This window comes from Puma concolor, chromosome A2 (assembly GCF_028749965.1).
Source record: "Puma concolor isolate L17-30 chromosome A2, mPumCon1.1.hap2, whole genome shotgun sequence".
NCBI lineage: Eukaryota > Metazoa > Chordata > Mammalia > Carnivora > Felidae > Puma > Puma concolor.
In genome coordinates this window covers 170769566-170791353 of record NC_141668.1, presented here as the reverse complement: position 1 = coordinate 170791353, position 21788 = coordinate 170769566, and the positions used below count along the sequence as shown (strand labels likewise).

At 61.0% G+C, this 21788-nt stretch overlaps 1 long non-coding RNA gene across 1 annotated transcript; it reads left to right on the top strand.

The window, feature by feature from the left end:
* The first annotated feature begins 15925 nt into the window (after window positions 1–15925).
* Window positions 15926–20484, top strand: LOC112852682 (uncharacterized). The gene is made up of 4 exons (XR_015248599.1): window positions 15926–16639; window positions 18375–18612; window positions 19608–19691; window positions 19816–20484. It is a non-coding gene; the product is annotated as an uncharacterized LOC112852682 (long non-coding RNA).
* The last annotated feature ends 1304 nt before the right edge of the window (window positions 20485–21788 follow it).

The window sequence follows — 21788 nt, the reverse complement described above, 5'->3', positions numbered from 1 at the left end:
CGCGTTTCTCGTGTGTTTGCCACTTCCGAGAGGGCTGGGGACCTCTGCCCCCCGCCGGGCACCCAAGCCCCCTCCCGCAGCTCACCAGGAGGTGTTGCTCAGTCCCTGTTAGCAGCTCCAGGCTCCTTTGCAAAACCAGTGCCTCTTCCCTCTGCGGCCGGCGCCAACCAAGCCCAACAAACCTTTGCCTCTTTTTTTTTAATCCTCCCTCCTCCTGCCCCATAGCAATTAAAAGACCGGTTTATTACGAAACCTGGCCGCTGTGCCACTGCTGTTACTGGCCCTGCTGGAGCCAACCCCACGCTCAGGGCATACGTAGACGCGCCCCTGGGGGGCTGGTTGCAGCCCCTGCCTGCCCCGACGCCGCCACCAACCCGAGGTCCAGAGAGGTCAAGGGGGCACCTGGACCACGGTGGGCTTAGCTGCCTTGGCCAGGGCTCAGCCTTGTAGGAAGAGCTCCTCGGGGCGACCCCCAGGGAGGGCCCTTCTCCCCCGACCGACCGGTGCCCAGGCCTTCTCCATCCCAGGATGGCCTTCTTCACTGAACTGAAGGGGAAGAAAAGTTTTTTTTCTTTCCCCAAACTAAGATCAACGAGCAAAAAATACCCAAGGAAGCCGCGCTCCCAAGGAAGCCGGGCTTGGCACAGTGCTGCGTTTTGCCTCTAAACCGAAACTGTAAGGCCTCGCCGGCCACCTCCTTGTTCTCCCGAAGCTGCAGGCGCGGTGACTCTCCCCACGCCGCGGGCTGGGAGCCGGCAGCTCGAGCCAGCCAGCCCTCCCCGCCCCGCCCCGCCTCAGTCTTCCCGCCGCAGGTCTGCGGGGTGGGCTCGCTGGCGCCTTGGCCACATCGTGTCCCGGCGGGCCCCGCCCCCGCCCGCAGGCCGCGACCTTTCCACGGAGCCCCACGTGGGTGCTGGAGGAAAACCCCGGCGGTCCCCCCAGGAGTCACGGGGCTGGGGGAGCCCCGCCAGGAGAAGGAAGGGAGGGCAAGATGGAGGGGGAAGTCCCAGAGGGAGAGGAGAGGGAGGGGCGGGGATTCCTAGGGGGGAGGGGGGAAGAGCCGCAGGTGGGAGACAAGATCCCGGAGGTGGGGGGGAGGAAAACCCGGAGATGGGACCCCTGTAGAATCCTGCTAGAGGTTAGGGGAAGGGGGGGGACACGGGGCAGATGAGGGGAGCCCCAGGGGGGAAGGGCATCCCTGCTGGGGTCGGGAGGTGAGGCTGGAGGAAGGGGGACTCCGAGGGGGTGCGGGGGAGTCCCTGAGATAGAGTCCCCAGGGGAGGGAATCTGGGGAGGGGAGTAGAGGCTGAAGGACCCCCCCCCCCACCTCGGGGCGGGAGTCAGTGCGGAAGGGCGAGCAGGGACGAGGGTCAGCTCTTGGTGTCTTGCTGGTTCCTCTGGGGTAGAGGCTCCACCCCCTGAGCTCCACCTGAGGGGATGGGCCTCTCTGTCCTCATCTTGGTCCTGGCCATCCACCAGGACGACCTGTGACCTGTGACCCTCTCATCCTTAGGTCCCCTGTCCAGTAGGTCAAGACCCCAGGCTCCTGGGCTCCGAGGACACACAAGGCACGAGTGGGACCCCGGCTGTGTGACCCTCGGCTGGCACCCTGACCTGTCTGTACCTCAGAACCCCGCACCCCCTGAAAATGGGCACAGTAATGCTGCCTCCCTCATAGAGTGTTGAGAAGTTTCCATGAAATACATATTCCTTAGATCAGTGCTTCCCACACAGTGTAAAAAGCATCGGCCATTATCACTGCTCTTGCCACTGTCACACACTGTGCGTTTCTAGAATCATCTCCTCCACCCTGTGAGTTAGCACAGCCACGGACGAGGGGGAGCCTTCCGTGCAAGATTTACGAAGCCTCGTGCCCCAGACCCAGCAGGTTGAGGAATATTCTCAAGCGATATTGTAAATGGAAGGAAGGGAAAGGAAACTCGGCTGGCTCGGCGGGCCTCTTGCTTCGTCTCGGGCTCCAAGGCCTCTTTCCTGGACCCGGACCCGGCGGGATTTCAGCCTGGACTGTGTGGTTCCTTCACTCCACAGGTGACGGAAGGTGCGAACTCCCAGAAGGTCAGAGCCCCAGCCTTCCTGCCAATCCCGGGACAGACGGGAGGGTCGGGAGGGTCACGGCTCCTGGTTCTCCAGCTGCCGTCCCTGTTGTGTTAACAAGTGTCAGGTTCTCCTGACTGAACCCAAGAATGCACAAGAATGGGCTTCCGGGGCTGCCGTGTCCCCAGGCTCACGCCGTCTCCCCTGGGCATAAACGCCTTGGCCGCTGTCCTGTGGACACGAGCCTGCAGGGGGGCGGGCAGGAGGGTGCGGCAGACCAATGGCCGGGGTGCAGGCTCACCTCAGGGGACCTGCGCTCCCCTCCGCCCGTGTCTACACCCGCGGGCCTGAGACACACACCACACAAGCGCACACCCAGCTCCCTACGCCTCACACACGCTGTCACCCACTCCCCCCGGGCACCCCTGGGCGGGGGCCTGGAACCCCAGCTTCTCCCCACCCCCTCGGGCAGGTGGCTCCGCTCCTCTGGGCTTCCTTTCCATGTCTGTGGAGTAGACGCGTAGCCTCCCCCGAGCTATGTCTGCGTGTGAACACACACCCGCCAAAATGGACGTGGGCACACAGTTACATGTGTGTCGACAGGTGTGTAAATACAGATGTGATCTCCGCCCCCAGGCCTCAACAGTCGGTAGGATTCTAGCTACTTCCTGAAGCCTCCGTGCCCCGGGGAAAGGAAGACGGCCTTGTGAGCATGTCATTGAAGCACATAACATGTCCCTGGACTTGGGGACCAGCCGGGGTCCAGGACAAGGACAGCCGAACGGGGCAGCCGTGGGGAGAACAGTGATATAATAACAGCTGCTGTTGCCCAAGGCGGCTTTTCTGCCCTGTTATCTCTGCTCGGCCTCGAAACAACTCTGCAAGGTAGCTAACATCATGCTCTGCTTTCTACAAAAGGAGGGGGGGGGGGCACAAGGGCTCAGAGACGTGCAGCCACTTGCCCAAGGTCACACAGCTGGACAGGGGCGCATTCAGGGACCAAGCGAAGGCCTGTGTGATTCAGTTAGGATCTTATACCCATTTATATTTATATTTACATTTGTATTTATATATAATTGAGATAGAAGTTACATACCATAAAACTTACCCCTTCACAGTCTTATTTAGTGGTTTTTAGCATACTCTACAGAGTTGTGCAATTATCACCACTACCTAGTTCCAGAACATTCCATGAACATTCCAGAACATTCCGGAACACCCTAAAAGAAGCCCTGTTAGCGGCCACTCCCCATCTGCTTGCCCAGCTCCTGGCACCCATGAATCCGTGGCCGGCCTGTGTGGCTTTGCCTTGTTGGGGGCTCTTGACAGAAATGGGATGAGACACCAGATGGCTTCTCACCCTCACGTGATGCTCGGAGGCTTGGACGCTAATCCGTGTTGTGGTGTGCGTCACGACCAAAGTCTGAACCTGGCTGCTGTGTGCACACCAGCACCCTTCCATGCGGACGAGAACACACGGGAGGGCACGCAGAGTCTCACACACGGCTGACGTTGGCACACGCCTCGCACCCCGGGCCGGACGCCCCTGTCTGAGCTCTGCCCTTTTGTTCTCCTGTCGGATGCCCCCTCCCTGGGGAAGCTCTCCAGACAGGAACCTTGAGAGCGTCTCCAGCTCCGTCTCCCCCCTCCCCCCTCCAGGTTCCAGCACCTGCCTGTTTGTAAGGACAGACTTAATCCTGCCACCATTTGCTTCTTGTCTGCCTCCTGTGTTAGCTCCTGCTGCAAGAAGGCTGGGGAAGGGTCTGTCTCCTCACCCCCAGGTTCCTCGTGGTCCCTCCCAGCCTGGGCCCCCCCTGGCATTTCACCAACGCTTGGGCACAAAGAGGTCCGAATCCCGAGCTGTGGACAGACATTGACCCGCGGATGACGACCTTCTTCTCCAGGACATGCTGTTTAGTCCCTAAGGGACACACGCAGGCCTGCCAGGTGCTAGGTCCTGACCAGCTACGGTGACACCACCCAGTGCAGAGAGGCTGCGACCCGGCCCCGCGGAGGCGGCCGGCTGTGTGCCCTTAGGCAAGTTGCTTCACCTCCTTGGGCTCAGTTTCCTTATCTGTGCAATGGGGATACTAATAGGAGTGCCCATCTCTTGGGGCTGGTGTGAGCATCCAGTTAGTTAAAATATGTAAGGCATTTAGAACAGTGGGAAGCCTTCCAGAAGAGTTAGCTACTATTATGTGAGTTGGTGTGCGGCTGTTTACAGGATTCTTCGTCTCTGGAGTGAGCCCTGGGCTCCCGGAACCCCTGAACTGGGTCTCGTGATTGTACCCAGACCCTTCCCTCCCCTCCCCACCCGGGAGCTACGTGGCTCCGCCTGACCCTGACAGGTAACCCACCAGGGCACAAAGGAACAGATGTGGCTGTGGCCAGAGGCCAGAGGCCATGGATGGCCACCTGTATGCACACATGCACACCTGTGCCTGCACATATGAACAGCATGTACCCAGACACTCAGTCTTGCAAACAGGCATGGACACACACACACACACACACACACACACACACCACTGTTCTTAACTGCATGCTCCGCCCACTGTATGCGTGTCCTGGGGCTGGTGTAACAAAGTGAGGCGGGGGTGGGGGGTGGGGGGGGTGCTTCAACAACAGAAATATGTTGGCGTCTGGTTCTGGAGGCCAGAAATGTGAGACGAAGGTGTCTTTCTGTGGCTCTGAGGGAGGATCTTTCCAGGCCTCTCTCTACTGGCCTCAGGTGTTCCCGGGCTTGGGACGTGTTCTCCACGTTGTCTCCCATGGAAGTGCATCTCTCTGTCCAAATTACACCTTCTCATAAGGACACCAGCCGATTCGGATTAGGGCCTGCCTTCATGACCTCATCTTTTATCATCTGCAAAAAGCCTATTTCCAAATAAGGTCCCAGGTACCAGGAAGCAGGACTCCAGCATCTTGTGAGCGGACACGATTCACCCCATAACACCCACAAACAGCGATACCCGAACGTGTCCCCCCCCCCCCCCCCCCCCCCCCGCCACACATGCAGACACTTGAGAGCCCAGCCTCACGGTCAACAGATGTGTGCACGTGCATACACGTGTCTCTCTCGAGCTGGCTCTCCTCTCTCCGTTTCCCGGCAGGGGTCCAATGAATACGTAGGGAATGAATAAGAACACCCACCCGGGGCGAGGGAGGGAGTAGGGCCGTTCTTTATTTATCCGCCAGACGTGTTCTCAGGCTGTTCCTGGGGCATCACTCCTGGTCCTTCCTGCCTCCCCCAGGGGGTTCAGGTATGGCCCTGCCCTAGGGAAAGGCCGTGGGTGTTGAGAAGCATCTCTGTGGGCTGGTTCTCCCACAGCAAGGTGCGGGGCAGCTGGTGGGCCCAGGTCACCTGTGGCCCCCTCCACGCGTAAGATGACGGGGGGGGGGCGGCGCACGCACGTTTTTCGGGACATGACATCCTCTCCTCTAGAAAAGTAGTAGAAAGAAGCTAGGGCCTTCCCAGCTTCCGAAATACTTCTTCCCTCCTTCCTCCCGGGTGTCTGGGCAGGACTCCGGCCTGTCCCATTCCTGCCTCACCTTCTCCCTTCCCTCTGGAAGCATTTCCCAGCCCCACGCCCCCCCCCCCCGACCCCCACCCCCGGCGCCGCCCCGGGGGTGCCCTGCCTGGCGCCTCAGCCGGCGGTTCTGTTCCCTCCTGACCCTGGTTCCCAGGCAGGGGGCGTGGCCTCACTGCTGGATCTTTCAGGGTCGCGGGAGCGCCGGACTTGCGGCGGAGCGCACGCGCGGGTGGGGAGGCGATCCCAGAGCGTGGCTTTCTCTGCTGGAAGGGGAAAGTCTGGGAATGACGGCCCTGGGACTGCGCGGCGAGGGAGAGACCCGCCTGCCGCCAGCCCAGGGTGGGGACGGACGCGTCTGCCAGGGACCCACGGTGCCCGGCGAGCGCCTCCGGAGACCCCGAGCCGCCCGGCCTGCAGCACAGCCCGCAAGCCACCCCCTCCCCCAAGGACGCACGGCAGACACACTTACAGACACACAGAAGCTCCATCTGGAGAAGCCCCTCCCTGCCCCTTCCCTGCATTGTTCGTGCTCCTAGTTCCCACCCTACCCCCTCCTCCCGGGCGCCGGAGGTTCCCAGGCTCTGGGGTTGGGGCGGGGTGGGATGAGGGGCGTCTCCGGGCGGCGGAGGCCCGGCCGAAGACCGTCGTGCACGCGGGGCCGCTCCCGCCCCACGCGCGCGCATACACCAGTCGGAGCGTGAGCCTGCGATCACTTGCGCGCACGCGTGGAGCGACGATTGTGCCGCGGCGTACACAGCAGGCGCACCATAAATTCGTCTTGGGTGGCTGCTGGGGGAGTCAGGAGGAGAGGGCACACAGCTTTGGATTCGAAAGCCGCACAGCTTTGGATTCGATTCGGCTCTCGGCGGCTTACTAGCTACCCGCGCGGCGCCCAGAGAGCGTGACTCAGTTTCCCCGTCCACACAAGGGAAAGTCTAATCGCCCTCCCACGTGGCAGAGGGTGAAACCAGATAATGCGCGGAAGCGCTTCGCAAAACGCTCGGCCTGGAGAACCCGGACCGCGCCTTCCCTCCACCCCACCCTCTCGCCAGACGCTCTGAGGGTGGAGAGGGGCGCAGACCCCGGCCCCAGACGCCCCTCCCGACCGCTCAGGCAGGAGTCCCGGCTTCCTCGGTACTTAAAATCGGATAATTGGACACAGAGGCGGGTGTGCGAGAGCCAGAGAAATCCCCGAGTGGGCGAAGTGCAGGGGCCTGTGCCCCTAGTTTCCCCACGGCGGGGCCCCCGACCCTCTCCAGAGCCCCCTCGTGTGCGCCCTGGGCGCGCTGCCGGTGCGCACGGGAGCCCCCGCGCTTGCCGCCGACCCCCTCCCGCGCCCGGCGGTGCCAGCCTCCCGCTGGTGCCCGCCAGGCGCGGTGTCTGCGGCCGCCCGGGGTGGGGAGGGGGGAGTCTGCGCCGGCGGCGGTCCCGGCGGCGTCTCCCTCCCCCAGCCCCTGGCGGCGGGCGGCCGGGCCGAGGGCGGGGCGTCTGCACAGACCCTCCTTTTGTGAGCGGCGCCTTCCCCGGGCGGCCTGGCGCGCAGGGCCCGGGCACCGCGCCAGCGCCCGGAATAGCCTCCCTGCCCCGCTGGCCGCCCCACGCCCCGCCGGAGCCGCCTGACCTGCCCGGCGGGGCGCGGGGGTGGGCAGGCCGGGCGGTGGCGGCGCGGGGACCCGGTGCGTGCTCAGCGGCACGGGCTGCGCTGCTGACGGTGCGCCCGGCCTACTGTGCGCACAGCCTACTGTGCGCCGGCCGCTGCCTCAACGTGTGCATGCCTATACCGTGTGCATGCAAACGCGCATGTGCAGCCTTCCGCCGCACGCAAGACCTACTGCGTGCAAGACGCACTGCGCGCCGTCCAGCTCGCGTGTGAAAACCCCCATGTGTGCAGACCCCCGCCCTCCTACAAACACCCACAGCGAGCAGATATCCTCGTGTGTGCGCACACCCGGTGTGTGTGGCACCGGAGTGCGCCTGAACCCACTGTACTCAGGCACAGACCTGCTCACGAATGTCCCTTGGTGAAGAAGGCCCCCAGTTTTCAAACACCGTCATCTGTGCAGGCGTCCACGTGTGAGTAAAAACTCTAATGCATGCACACCGGCGTTCTGATGCACCCCGTGCGGCCATCAGGGTAGTGCAACGTTTTCCAAGTTCACGTGCTCACTCTGCAGACCCCCTGCACCAGCGGATTGAGGGTGGGAGCGGCATTCGGGCCCCCCACCTGAGAGCTGGGACTCTCTCCAATGGTCCTTAGTGTATGTATGCTTCAGTTTACCCCATCTGGAGAGACTTTGCTCTCAGTCTCTTCTGGCTCCGACCGTGTGGGAGGAAGTGGGTTGGACACCCTCCCCTGCATTGTGTGGCTGGGCGCAGAGGACTCAGTCATGCAGGGTTGGAGGCAGGGCCAACTGGGGACCTTCCTGGAAGCCCAGGGGGCAGGTGCAAGGGCAGGCGGGCTCCGTCCGTGGCAGGATGCCAGCGGGTGGCTTCCCTGAAACTGGGCACAGCAGCTGGGAGAGGTTTCCGGCCCGCCCGGCCCCACCCCGCCCCGGGCACTCTCGGCAGATGGGCAGGGCAGGCAGGCAATGCCAGGGAGGGGCCGGGCCCCAGACTGCACATGCCCGCACAGGAGCCACCGGTGGACCTGTGCACACACCCCTGTGTGCATGCATGTGGACCATGCGGGTGCTAATTCTGCCCCGTATGCAAACGTGTGGCTGTGCCTCCCTAGGCGCCTGCACTTGTGTCCCGCACGCAGAGCATGAGTGGCCCTGTGGACCCATAGCCACCCTCGGCTCCACAGGACAGAGATATTTGTCTGTTTTGCTCACTGCTCTGCCCTAGCACCTGACAGTTGGTTGGCGCTCTATAAATATTTGTGGAGTGAGCACATGAATGAAGGGACACATCATTTTGCAACTATGTACTGAGTGTCTACATGCACTGGGCCTTGTGCATCCAGGAACAACACAGAGATCCTGAGACCCGCATTCTAGACACATATTCTCAGGGATGAAAACAGGCTCACGCCTGCGCATACCTGTGGGTCCCAGACACACTGGGCAGGAAAGGGGAGTCCGCTTGGTCCGTTTGCGGCAGAAACCAGAGCCAGGGGCGCACGCCGCCCTCCTGGCTGTGCACGCATCGTTGCGCACGTGATCATCACTCCTTTCTCCCTACAGTCGGCCTGTGCCATCCATCCCGGCCACCCCGGTTCCTGACCTCCCTGCCTGAAGCCACTCGCTGTCCACACTTTGGTTCGGAGGGTCCCTCAGGCCACGGTGACCTCACACCCCACTCCCCAAACATCTCTTATCGGGTGGTCCCTCAGCCTGCAATCTCCACCATCTGAGCGTCTATCCTCAGGGCTTAGGCTGTTGTCTGCAGAAGGTTCCAGAAAACACGCAGCCAGAGTTGGCAGGATCAGAGGCTGTGTAGTTTGGGAGACTTGCACAGCGGCTCCTGGATATTCCCAGGAACCATCCTTCCATTTTACAGCCGGGGAAACTGAGGTCCAGAGAGGGGAGGGCGCTCCTGCGGAGCTGGAGAGGAGAGGGGCAGACCGTGAGAAGCAGACGCTCCTGGTCCTCCGTCCTAGGCTGCCTGCTGGGGTGGGGTCAGGAAGGTGGGGGACACACAGTACTGGGAGGCGGAGGCCTGCGGGGGCGGGGCGGGCTGCTGTCTGCATCCCGGAGACAGACCGAGAGGCGGGAGGCCTAGAAACACCCACACACAGCTGACGGAGACCCAGTCTGGGCCGCGCAGCCGCGAGCTGGCTCTTCCCAGCCTTCCGACAGGGCTCCCGGGGCCGCTGCCCTGCCTGCGAGCGTGCGCGTCCATGTGTGCCCGGAGCGTGTGCACGTATGCGTAGGGGACATGCGTTTGCGCACGCGCATATATTTGCGTGTGTGTAGAGCTGTCCGTGTTCGTGTGTTCTGTGTGCATAACTGTGCGTATTCACGTAGGTGCGTGTCTGTGTGCATATTTTTGTGGGTGCCCGCGTGCACAGACATGTGCTTGTGCATAGGTACACCCTGTGGTCTGTGGTCTGTTTACTGCATCTCAGGCATTTTTCTAAACACCTCGCATTTATTTTGTAAAGCTATGCTCACCGAGGTCTAATTCACAGATGGTAAAGTCATACTTTTTAGGTGCACGATCCCCTAAGTCCCGACGAACTCAAGACGTAGAGAAGGTCCGTCATCCCGGAAGTCCCTCGCTGCCCCTGGTCAGCCCACTCCCCCCATTACCGGTCCCTGCAAGCGAGGATCGGCTCTACAGTTTGGCCTTTTCCAGGATATGAAAATAGGATCACCCAGTGTCTAGCCTTCTGAGTCTGTCCCTTAAACTGCTGTTTGACAGGCATCCTTGTCGCACGTGGAAGCAGTTTGTTCCTTTAAGAAAAAGGTGTAGGGGCTCCGGGGTGGCTCAGTTGGCTGGGCACCCGACTCTTGATTTTGGCTCAGGTCATGATCTCGCGGGTCCGTGAATTCCAACCCCGCATTGGGCTCTGGGCTGACAGCTCGGGGCCTGGAGCCTGTTTCAGATTCTGTGTCTCCCTTTCTCTCTGCCCCTCCCCCACTCGTGCTCTGTCTCTCTCTTCTCAAAAATAAATAAACATTAAAAAAAGTTTAAAAAAAAAAGAAAAGAAAAAGGTGTAGGGGCTCCTGGGTGGCTCAGTCCGTTGGGCATCGGACTCTTGATTTTGGCTCAGGTCATGACCTCACGGTTTGTGAGTTCGAGCCCCGCATCAGGTGCTCTGCCGACAGCTCGGAGCCCGCTTGGGATTCTCTCTCTCCCTCTCTCTCTGCTTCTCTCCTGCTTGAGTGCTCTCTCTCTCAAAATAAATATGGGGAAAAAAAAACCCACTGTGTTTTAAAAAAATGTAATTCACATACCACAAAATTCACCCCTTTGAAGTTTTTTAGTGTTTTCACAGACTTGTGCAGCCATCACCTCTACCTAATTGCAAAATATTTTTCTCACCCCGAAAAGAAATTCTGTCTCCATTAGCGCCACCTCCACCCCAGCCCCTGACAGCCTCTAACACCCTTTCTGTCTGTGGATGAGCCTGTTCCGGTCGCTTCACATTCGTGGACGGACGCACACTGTGTGGCCTCCTGTGTCTGCTTCCCTCCCTCCCCACCCCCCCCCCCCCCCCCAGGCTTGTCAAGGTCTGTATTGCTGACTGTTCCAGTCAGGATGGGTTTTCCAGGGATGCGGAGCTGGGTAGTTTGCAGTTTCTGGTAATTAAGAGTAAAGCTGCTATGAACATTCACCTCGGGGTCGTGGTGTGGACCTAAGTTTTCATTTCTCTTGGAAAACACTTAGGGGAGGGATTCCTGGGCCCCATGAGGAGTACACACTTCATGTTCATGAATTCATTTATTCCTCATAATCTAGGAGCTAAGTGCTATCATTAGATCCATTTTATATACAAGGAGACTAGACGCTCCCACAGATCTGTCTCTCTCTCACGCACGCACACACACCCCCAGCAGGCAGGATGGCTGCTGCGTCCATCACCCAGCCCAGGCCCTGCAGGACCCAAGCAAATGCCCAAGGCGCCCCCTGCACGCACAGCGGCACGGCTGTCATGCCCCACACCCTGGGAACAGACGCTGGTGGGCCTGCAGACCCAGACGTGCTGCAGACACACTGCGATTTGTTCATCTTTCCAGCCAACCCGTCTCGTCCTGACAGTAATTAGCTCCCAGACTGGCGGGGAGACAGTGAACAGGCTCGGAGTCATCGCTGCGGCCCCACACCCACAGGCCAGGGAGCCCGGCGGGGAGTGTGTGAGTGTGCGCGTGTGTATGTGTGTCCGGGCTGGGTGCCCCCGCTCCCCTCCTCCACCCCACACATCCCGGACAGGCCCTGGAGCCTCAGGCCTGCGTTCCCACCCCCTCCGTAGAGCCGGCCAGGGCCGGGCACGCCTGCCCACGTGCCTTCCACGCGGGACCGCGTCCGGGGGTTTCGGAGCACGCACGCGCTCGCTCGCCCCCACCACCCGCGCAGGCCTACACACCCCGGGCCTGCGAGGGCGCGCGCGGGCTTGGTGCAGCGTGCATGCGCGCCCTGGGACGCGTGGGGGTGGGGCGCCGCGCGGGAGCACGCCCCGCCCCGGCCCCGCCCCGCCCGGGCGCCGGCCGGAAGACCTGCGGCGGCGGCGGCGGCGCTGGCGTCACGGGTTTCCACGGGGGCCCCGCGCGGGGGCCGGGATTCCCTGGCGCAGTAACGCCCATGACGGCGGCGCCGGAGGCCGGACTGGGCTGGGATGACATCAGCCCCTGCGTCTCTGGAGCCGCCCGGGCGGGAGCGGGACCGGAGGAACGGAAGGCACCCGGGCCCGGCGGCCCCGCCTGGCCGAGGCCGCGCGCTGTGCGCCGCTGGCTCCCGTTTCACAGATGCGGACACTGAGGCAGCGGCTGCCCGTTGCCCGGTTGTCATTTCGGGGATCCGAGACCCCCCCCCACACACACACACTCTTCCCCGATCCAGAGAGAGGGCAGGCCCGGCGCCTTCTGGGGCCCAGACCCCCTGCCCGCGTGTCTCCCTCGCTCTTCGGCAGCAGGAGGGCTCACGGAGGGCTTGGGGGCGCCCTGGCGCCAGCCGGCAGGTCGGGCGCTCAAGCCACATCTGTCCGCACTGTGGGTCTGCCCCCAACTCCGGCCGCTGCGGTGGCCAGAGGCGCCCGGGCTGCCCGGCGGGGTGTGCCCATCGGTGGCTGCCTTTGTGCTGAGGCCTCGGGGAAGGGACTAAAAATAGCTTGGGCGGAGATGCTGGCTATTTTTAGCCTGGGTGGCGGGCCCTCCCAGTTCCCCCGGTCAGCGGCCCTTGGGCCCTGGCGGCGGGTGGGGGGGTGTCGGGATCCACTTTCCAGGGTCCCCACCCCTCCTGGGCGTGCCCGCCGTCCGGATCCCGGGGTGAGCGCACAGCCAGCCCCTGGGGAGGGCAGCTGGGCAGATAGAGCCTGAGGGGGTTAGCAAGTCTTGGGCATGGGGAGGGGTTGCCCGAGGCCAGCTTTCTTCATCACCGCCCCCTCTCCCTGCCCCCCCCCCCCCAGCTGCCCGAGCCTTTTGTTGGGCGGGGAGGTTGTTTTCTATTTTGGGAAGGTGTTGGAATAATTTCCCTGGCTATTTTTAGCTGGTTTGGGGATTCCTCCACCCAGGCTGGCCACCCGCCTCTCCTTCTTCTGGGCCTCCTCCCCCTCCTCTCCTTCCTCCCCCCTCCTCCCTGCTGACCCAAGGCTTGCCTCGGTCGGTCGCAAAGGGCAGACGAGGACACACAGCCCCCTGGAGACCTGGAGCGGGGAGACCCCCATATTTCCTGGTTGGGGTGAGGGAGAGGGAGGTCTCAAGGGCGTTCCCCCACGCCAGGTGAGCCAGACATTCTGGCCTCCAGGAATCCATGACATCCCACAGATGAATTCCATCTCCAGGGCAAGGTGGGGCTCCCCAGTCTCTGACCTCTCACCTCCTTTCAGGGTGTGACAGGTCTACTCTGCTGAGAACCAGTCTTGACCGCCACACCCTTTGCACGCGGGGGCTCCCATGTCCCCGAGAGGAAGGTCGGCTTGGTGACGGTGGACTGAGGCACAGAGAGGACGCAGGAGTGGGCCACACCTTAGGCTCGTTCCCTGACGGTTTCAGTCCATCCACACTTTACAACTGAACAGCTGGGTAACCTTGGGGTATTGACTTCATCTCCCCTTGCCTCAGCTGCCACCTTCAGGAACCCGCGGTAATTATTGAAATGGAGTCATTGTAAACATGAATGTGAATACACGAAAGTTCTTAGAGGAGGTCCTGGCAGGTGACGGAGCAGGTGGCTCCGGAAAGGACACTGTGATGGCTGGAGTCTGGCTGGAGATGAGAGGGAAGGTCGCGGTTCTAGCTGGCTCCACACACACCCTGTGACCACTGTCCAGTCACCTCCTGACCCCTCACAGTCCTTGAGGCTGGCAGGAGGGACCCCATGCTACAGATGAAGAAGAAACCAAGGCTCTGGAATGATCTCATGGCCAAGGGTCTCATGACTGGTGACACACGGGAGGCCAGTGTGGTCTCCTGGCTCTGACCCACACCGTATTCCATAGCTGCCTTTTGCATTCTTTCAGACGTTCTTTTGCTCATTCAGCAAATATTTGTTGGGCACTGAGTGAATTTCCTATGGCTGCTGTAATAAGTCACCACAAATGTAGTGGCTTAAAGAGAAGAGATTTGTTCTCTTACAGTTCCGGAGGTCAGAAGTCAGAAATCGGTCTTATTGGGCTCAAGGTTTCTGCAAGACTGTGTTCCTTCTGCAGGCTCCAGGGGAGAATCCACATCCCTACCTTGTCCAGTTTCTAGAAGCGCCCTCCCATCCCTTGGTTCGTGGTCCTGCCTCACATGCCCGTTCCTGTGCCTTCTAGCGTCACCTTACTTCTCTCCTCCACTCTGACCCTCCTGCCTCCCTCATGATTTTTTAAGTGTTTATTTATTTTAGAGAGAGAGCACAAGCAGGGGACGGCCAGAGAGAGGGGGGACAGAGGATCTGAAGAGGGTTCTGCGCTGGCAGCCGTGAACCCAGTGTGGGGCCTGGACTCATGAACCTCGAGATCATGACCTGAGCTGAAGTCAGATGCTCAACCGGCTGAGCCATCCAGGCGCCCCCCCTGCCTCCCTCTTATCAGAAACCTTGTGATGCCATTGCCGTGCCTCCCTTCCCTGCCAGCGCCCCCCCCCCCCCGCCCCGCCCCATCCAGGGTATTCTCCCCATCTCAAGATCTTGAATTTAGTCCCATCAGCAAAATTTGTAAGATACGCAGGTTCCAGATATCAGGATGTGGATATCTTTGTGGGGACCATTATTCAGCCTACCACAGGCAGCTCCTTTGGCCAGACCCTGCTTGGGACGGGGCAGCAGGGAACACTGACAGGTGCCTGCCCTCCTGGAGCTCACAGTCTGGGGTCCGTGGCCCCACTGATCAGGTGGTCACAATGATGAACAAATTCTTATAAATAGGGTTGCCAGATAGAATGCCAGATACCCAGTTACATTTGGGTTTTAGATAAACAATAAGTAACTTTTTAGTATAAATATGTCTCATGTAATAATACGTCTCATTTAATAGTTGAGTCATACTTGCACTGAAAAAAACAAGAAAGAAAGAGCTGTATAGGACTCCTGTGTGTGACTAGGCCACAAGCTGTAATTAATCATGGAAAGATTTAATCGGAAGTGACAAGCCGAAATGTGTGTTAAGATCACCCAGGCTCTGGAGTAGAGAAGGGCTCTGCACCCACGTGCCCACTCACAGCCGGGGGGGGCGGGGCTTCTTACTGCCTTTTCTTGCCTCGGGGGTGGGCGGGCCCCGGGCTGGAGGCTCCGCCCCTCGGACTGCACTTGTGAACACTGCCCCCGTCGCCGGCAAGTTCAGCCAATCGGAGGCCGCCTTGGAGGGCCCGCCTCTCCCCGCGCCTCGTGCGCAGCCTCCAGAAGAGCCTGGAGGCGTGGGGTCAGGGGGCAGGTTCCGGGGAGACCTCGGAGGGCGGCCACCTGCTTCCGTTCCTCCTGCTGCCTGCCGGGCGGCGGTGGACGCGAGGCCCAGAGAAGGGGGTGCATTCTGTTCCCCGGGGGGCTTCGGGGGTTCGAGACGCTGGAAGGCGGCTCCGCTCGCTCACTGGCTCCCGAGGCCCCCGGAACCCGTTCCTCCACCGGCGACCCCATCCTGGGACACCGCCCCCTCCCTCCTTCCCTCACACCCCTCGTCCCGGGTCACCAGCCCCGACCCTGGACACCGGACCCCGGACCCCCACCCTGGGACACCAGCCCTCCGGGACACCGGCCCTCCCCCCCACCCCATCCCCACTCCCTGACACTGCCCTCCCCCCCCACCCCATCCCCACTCCCTGACACTGCCCTCCTGGGAGACCGTCCTCTACCCCCGGACACTGGACCCCCACCCTGGCGTACTGGGTCCCCCTCCCCCCCCCACACCATCCCTCCCCACCACCCTTTCCTGCCCAGGCACCGTTCCCCCATGGTGGGACACCGAATCCCCACCCTGGGGCACGGGGTACTTCGGGGACACGACCCCTCAACCCCCGCCCACACAGTTGCCCCCTCGCCTGCCCCACCCCCAATACCAGCCCCCAGGACACCATCCCCCCCACCCTGGACACGTCCCCCCGGGATACCAGCTTCCCACCCCAGAACCAAGGTCCCCTGGGACACTGTCCCCCATCTCCCACACCATCTCCTGGACACTATCCCCAACTGTCCCCACCCCCAGGGTATTGTCCTCAGCTCCAACACCAGTACCACCCCCCCCCCCTCCAGCTCCTACACACACACACACACACTGCCCCCGACACACACCGGACCACAGGCACCCCCTCCGTCTCCCCAGCCCCACCGTGCAGGGACCTGCCTTCTGGGACCCTATATGCCCCTTGCGTCGCCTTGGATCACAGCCCCCAGGACAGTGGACAACGCTGTCTTTACATGTATTTTTTATTTTTTCCGCCAGTTTATTTCTGTGAGCCCGTTGCGTGTCCCCCAGACAGGATGGTCTGACTGGGGAGATAAGGCCGTGAACAGATAGTAAACGTGGGGTCAGCAGTTAGCAGGAAATGCTTGCAGGAGTCAGAAGGGACAGTGGTCACTTATTTGCACCACAGGCCGTTGAAAGTTGAGAGCGTCACAGCCAGCTTTACTTTTCCAACGCTTATCATGTCCTTTGTGCCTATTAACTATCTTCACGACCACCTCGACCACCTCGGTGCCACTAATTGTCCTCTTTCTCCAGAGGAGGAAGCTGGGTGCAGAGGCGGAAGTTGCTGGAAGTCCCCCAGCTACCTCGGTGGTGGAACCTGTCCTGCCTGTTGCTTTTCCATTTCACCTTGTGCCTCCGTGCAGGTCCGGTGCTGAGGCGTCCCCTGGTTCCCGGCCTCCGGAAACGCTCCAGGGAAGACTGCAGGCTCCCCAGGCCTGGCCCACGTCCACTGCCTTGGGCATCTGAGAAGCTGTCTTCCGAAAACGGAGCCTCCAGGAACCCACGGACAGTATGTTTCAAAGTGTGCTGGCCAGGAAAGCGACCAGACATGAAGGGCACTTCCTCCCTCCCTCTGCTCCAAAGGTGGCCAGGATGAGGTTGTCAGACAGACAGGACAGCAGCAGTGTGGGGAGGAGGGCGGCTTCTGCTACTTTTTCCCAGTGGGGGCTGGGACTAAGGGCCCGGCTTGGGCTTTGTTTTGCCCGGAAGCCAGTATGCTCCCCCATTCCCCGGGATGGGGACGGTAGGCTCTGACCCCATGCTCGAGCCCAGACTGTCCTGGTCTGAGAATCTTTCCTCTCCAGAGACAGGCCCGCATGACTTCGAGGATGGGGACCCGAGCGTTTGCCAAACTCAGAACCTCTCTCGATTCTCTTGATGTGCAGGGAATAGGTTGGAGGCAGGTAAATCACCTGTCAGTAGAAAGCGGGGCTTTTCCTGAATGTTCTCGTTTTCCTGGTCATAGAGGAGCGGAGTGAGGAGACATCACCGAGACCCCCCACGGAAACGGAAGGAACGGGAGGGGTGTGGTCCCTGCATGAGCTCCGAGGGCTAGTGAGGGGCAGAGCCGGGATGGAGCCCCTGGACCCCTGCTGGCTGGCCCGGTCTGCACCTGACCCCGTTTGGACCCTGTTTGGCTTCCGTGTGGGCGGCCAGACCGGGTTCTGAGCGCAGGAAAGATTCCTCTCAACCTTGGGCTTGGAGTTCTTCCCAGAGTGATACATTTTGGCCAGAAAGAGTGCCACATTCTTGGGGCCGGCTCGCCAGCGAGGCCTCACGTCACTCTTTCCACTGTCAACCCTGCGCCGGGTTCCGCAGACCGGCCACACGCGTGCTGCACAAAGGGCGGAGCCTGATGCGGTCGCCCGGGGGGAGCCCCCAACCCCCATCCCCGAGCCCTTGCTGCGGCCTGGAGGCCCCTCACGTGGGGTTCCCCCTCGTGTCGCTGGATCTCTGCGGGAGGGACGCTGCCCGCCCGCGGGGGCTTCCTGGGAACCTCTAGGGCCAGCCGGGAGGGGAGGGGACCGCAGGGCCCCAGGCTTTGGGAGGAGCGAAGGCGCAAGTCCCCACAGTCAGGATTGAAGTCGGCGCATGGCTTTAGCACCACACCTCATGAACGTCCGCCTGCCCTTTCCCCGGTGCGGCTACACGCTTTCCGGTGATCATGAGTGCTCCCTGGTGGTGCTTATTCTCCTCTGGCTTGTCGGCCTGTTTCCAGGGGCTTCTCTGTAGTGGGGTCTGCCATGTACAGAGAAGAATGAATTAAACACAGAGGGTCAAGGTCGACACGGCTGGTGGGTGTGGAGCTGTGCTGTCCACATCCCTTCAAGGAGAGACCAGTCGTCCCGGCTCCCAGTGGGGCGGGCAGCTGCCGCCCTTCTGCACCAGCGCCTTCAGGGATTGCTTGGGCTGCAGGGCCGCCCCGACCAAGGTCACAGCAACCTGCAGGCAGCCTGTGCCGTGGCAGGTCACAATGGAGGGGGAAAAACCCGCATATGGGCCCAACGAGAGAGGTGGGCGGGGCTCCGGAGCTTTCTGGGCGGCCCCCTCCTTGTCTCTCCCATACTTATTGATCCCCAAAGTCCTGTCCAGTAGGCCTCCTGAAGGAGCCCGGCCGACCCTGGGTGGCGTGGCCTTCTGCAGAGCCAGGAACCGGAAGGCACGGAAAGGAAACAGTGTTAGGAGCAGCCTTGTGAGTATCCCCAGCCCTTCTACCTTCCCATATTTTGATGCTTTTGTCACAGGGCGGAGAGTTTCATCTTGGTTGTGCCCGGGGCCTCTTTTCACCACAAAGAACCCCCTGCGGACGGACGGTCTCAAAATGCATTTCAAAGAAGAAACACCAAAACAGGGTGAAGAAACTGTAGGAGAAACAACACGATCGCTATTTGCAAAGCGCTGGTGGGTCTTCGAGTCTCGCCCAGGCCTCCCGCTCACACCTTCTCTTGGAGAAGAGCATAAAGGCCCAGAAGAGGCGCTGAGGTCAGTTTTGGGGATGGACGCAGATGGGGCGTCCCAGTTCCGTGTTCTCTGCCCTGCATCCACACCCCCACCCTGCACTGCTGGGTGCTTTGTGCTCGGAAGCTCAGAGGACAACCCCAAGCACACTGGACGGCCGCCCTGATGAGGCCGCTGTGTCTCCGGCATCTTGGAAACGCGATCCGAGTGAAAGATTCGCCTCTTGATTTCATAAATGAAATGCAGTCAGTTGCATTTGACAGGGACACGGGGTTTTTGTTTGTTGGTTTTTGGAAGTTTACGCCATCTCTCGAGCAGAGGTTTTGTGGTGTAGAACTCGAGGTCACCGAACGTCTCCCTGCATTTCTCGGGTGTGGGGAGGGTCACAGGTGCCCTTGTTCCTAACAAACCATCTTCCGAGTGGGGCATGGGGTGGGGGGAGGGGGAGGAAGGGGGAGAGAGGACGTGGCCTGCACGGACCCGGGTGGGGCTTGCTGGAATGTTCCACTGTTACCATCCTGAAATTTTTCACCTTGAGCAAGGGGTCCCAGAAATCATGCAGGTGGTCCCCCAAGAGGCCTCGTGACTCAGAATTTTCCAGTTGCTTCCCTCATGGGTTGAAAAGGGTGGGGTCTCTGGAGATGGTTTGTGTAGTGACCGCAATGACCACCGTTCTGAATGTGGTTACCGCCTCTGTGGGCCACTCTGACTCAGTGGTCCTCCTGGCCCGGTGGCCCCTTCTGGCTGGCTGCCGTCCCTCCAGTCCCCAGAGCCGACCGGAAACGTTTTGGACTCCTTGGCATGACCCCTAAGACCCTCTGTTTTCTGTCCTCTGTCTGCTTCTCCAGCCTTGGGTGCCACCGGCCCTCTGCCCGCCGCCCCTGCATCCTGCCCCCGGACCCCGGCTCTGGCTGCTCCCCTGAGGCGCCCCTCCCAGCTTCCCGAGCCACGGCTCTGGCCTCTCCTGCGTGTCTCCCCTGCAGCCTGGTACCCAAATGTCCCTCCTTTCTCGTCCGCAGACCCCGGTCACCAGATGTGGGGCCACCCTAACCCAGTGTCACCACCTGCCGATCCCCTATTTCCACTTAAGTGTGCATTCACAGGTACTGGGGGTCGGGACTAGAATGCGGATTTTGGGGGGACCCGATTGAACCCAATGCACCAGCCCAGCTGGAGCCCCTGTCCAAAGCCTCTCCTGACCTTCCAACCCCCCCCCCCACCGCCCAGGTGGAGCCACGTCCCCTCCTTTGTGCGGCCATGACTGTTGACTTTGTGGGCCTCACTCCATCTCTGGACCGGCAGCCGTTTGACAGGCCCGTAGTGAGTGAGTCAGTGAAGCGTGCTTGGTGGGAGCACACGAGATATCTCTACGGTCAAATGAGACCACCTGGAAATGTCTGCTGCACCTGGCTGACTGGTGTCTTCCCCAAATTCACGTCCACCTGGGACCTCACAAGGTGACCTTCTTTGGACAGAGGGTCTTTGCAGATGTAATTGGTTGGGATGCGGTTGAGTTGGGTGGGCCCTGCATCCAGCGGCTGGTGTCCCTACAAGAAGAGAAGGGACACAGAGACATGGAAGGGGCCTGGTGACGATGGGCGGAGATGGGAGACCACGCTCCCAGCCAAGGGACGTCGGGAGCCACTGAGGGGGCGGGAAGCACATCGGAACACAAGCGCGAAAGTGCCCGTTGTTTGGAGCCACCCAGCTGGTGGTCCTTCGCCACAGCAGCCCCTGCACCGCCCCCCCTCCGGGTGAGGCGCCCGTGATGGTGGCAGCAGGTGCGGGAGCCCCTGCCCTGAGCATGTGCAGGTCAGGAAAGCCACCAGGCCTTCCCCGTGTGCGTGGGTCAGGACGCATGGCTCCATTCTTGAAGTGCCTTACTCCGAGACCTGGGGGTGGAGATCACAGTGTGCGGGGGGGGGGGGGGGGGGGGGAGTTGGGGGGGGCTCCCACCTCGGGGTCTCCTGGCACCGCTGGTGTGGGGTCTGCCTTCCTAGCCAGGGCTCAGGTATGGCATCTGGCCCTCCTTCCTCCTTTCTGGAGGCATGATGCCCAGCGGGCTCCTGGATTGGGGAGACCAGGCCTGCCGGATTCAGGCGCAGGATGCCGGCCTGTGCACTGCACCAGTGTGGTCCACAGTTACCGCTCAGGCTCACTCTTGGTGGCGGGCATTCTGCGGGGTTTGCTGAACGTATAATGCTGCGTTTCCATGGTGACTGCGTCCTGCAGAACAGTGTCGGTGCCCTAAAAATCTCCCCCAAATGCTCATCTGTTCACTCTCCCCACTCTCCCCCAGCCGCGATCTTTGTACTGTTGCCGTATCATGGCTCTTCCAGAATGTCACAGCGTGGGGCCTTCTCAGATTGGCCTCCTTCACATAGTTCCTGCCTTTGCTGGCCTCCCAAGGCGCCACGTGTGAGGCCCTTGTGGGGACACTGGGCCCCGGGTCACCCCTATCTCTAGATGGTCAGCTCCACGTCTCTGTGGGATTCCTCTCGCCCCACGTAAGGCGACGTAGCCCCAGGTTCTGGAGATCAGGATGTGGACATCTTTGGGGGTCATTCTCCTGACCACGCAGGCTGTGCCCAGGCTCGCCTGTTCCAGAACGTTCTCTATCCGTGGACTCTACTGGCCATGCTCTTGTCTATTTTGGGCTTATTGAGAGGCAGCTAGGTTCCTGCACTTGGTAGTGGCCGACCCCTGATCCTGTGGAGTGGGACTCTGGGGCAGGAACGGATTCCAGTCTGTTCATCCATCCACCTGTTGCTGAATGCCTGGGATAGTTTCAGTTTCTGACGATTGGGACAAAAGCTGCTGTGGACATTCCTCCCAGCACCTTCTGTGGACACACGTTTCGGTCTCTTGGGTGAAGGCGCGTGAGCAGAGTGCCAGGCGCTACAGCAGGTACGTGCTTAGCTCCACACGGGCCGTGCTGCATGCACGCTCACGGGCCGGCTCCACGACCTGGCCAACCGAGTCCTACATTGTAGCCATTCAGGGGGGTGTTCGGCAAGGTTGTGAGATTTTCCCTTTTTGTGGTGAAGTTCACGACATGAAGTTTACCATTTTAACATTCTAAGTACACTGACCTCAAGCACATGCACACTGTGCTGCAGCCGTCCCCACCACCCGTCTCCAGAACTTTCCATCTCCCCAGACTGAAACCCTGTTCCCATGAAGCACTGACCCCCCAGCCC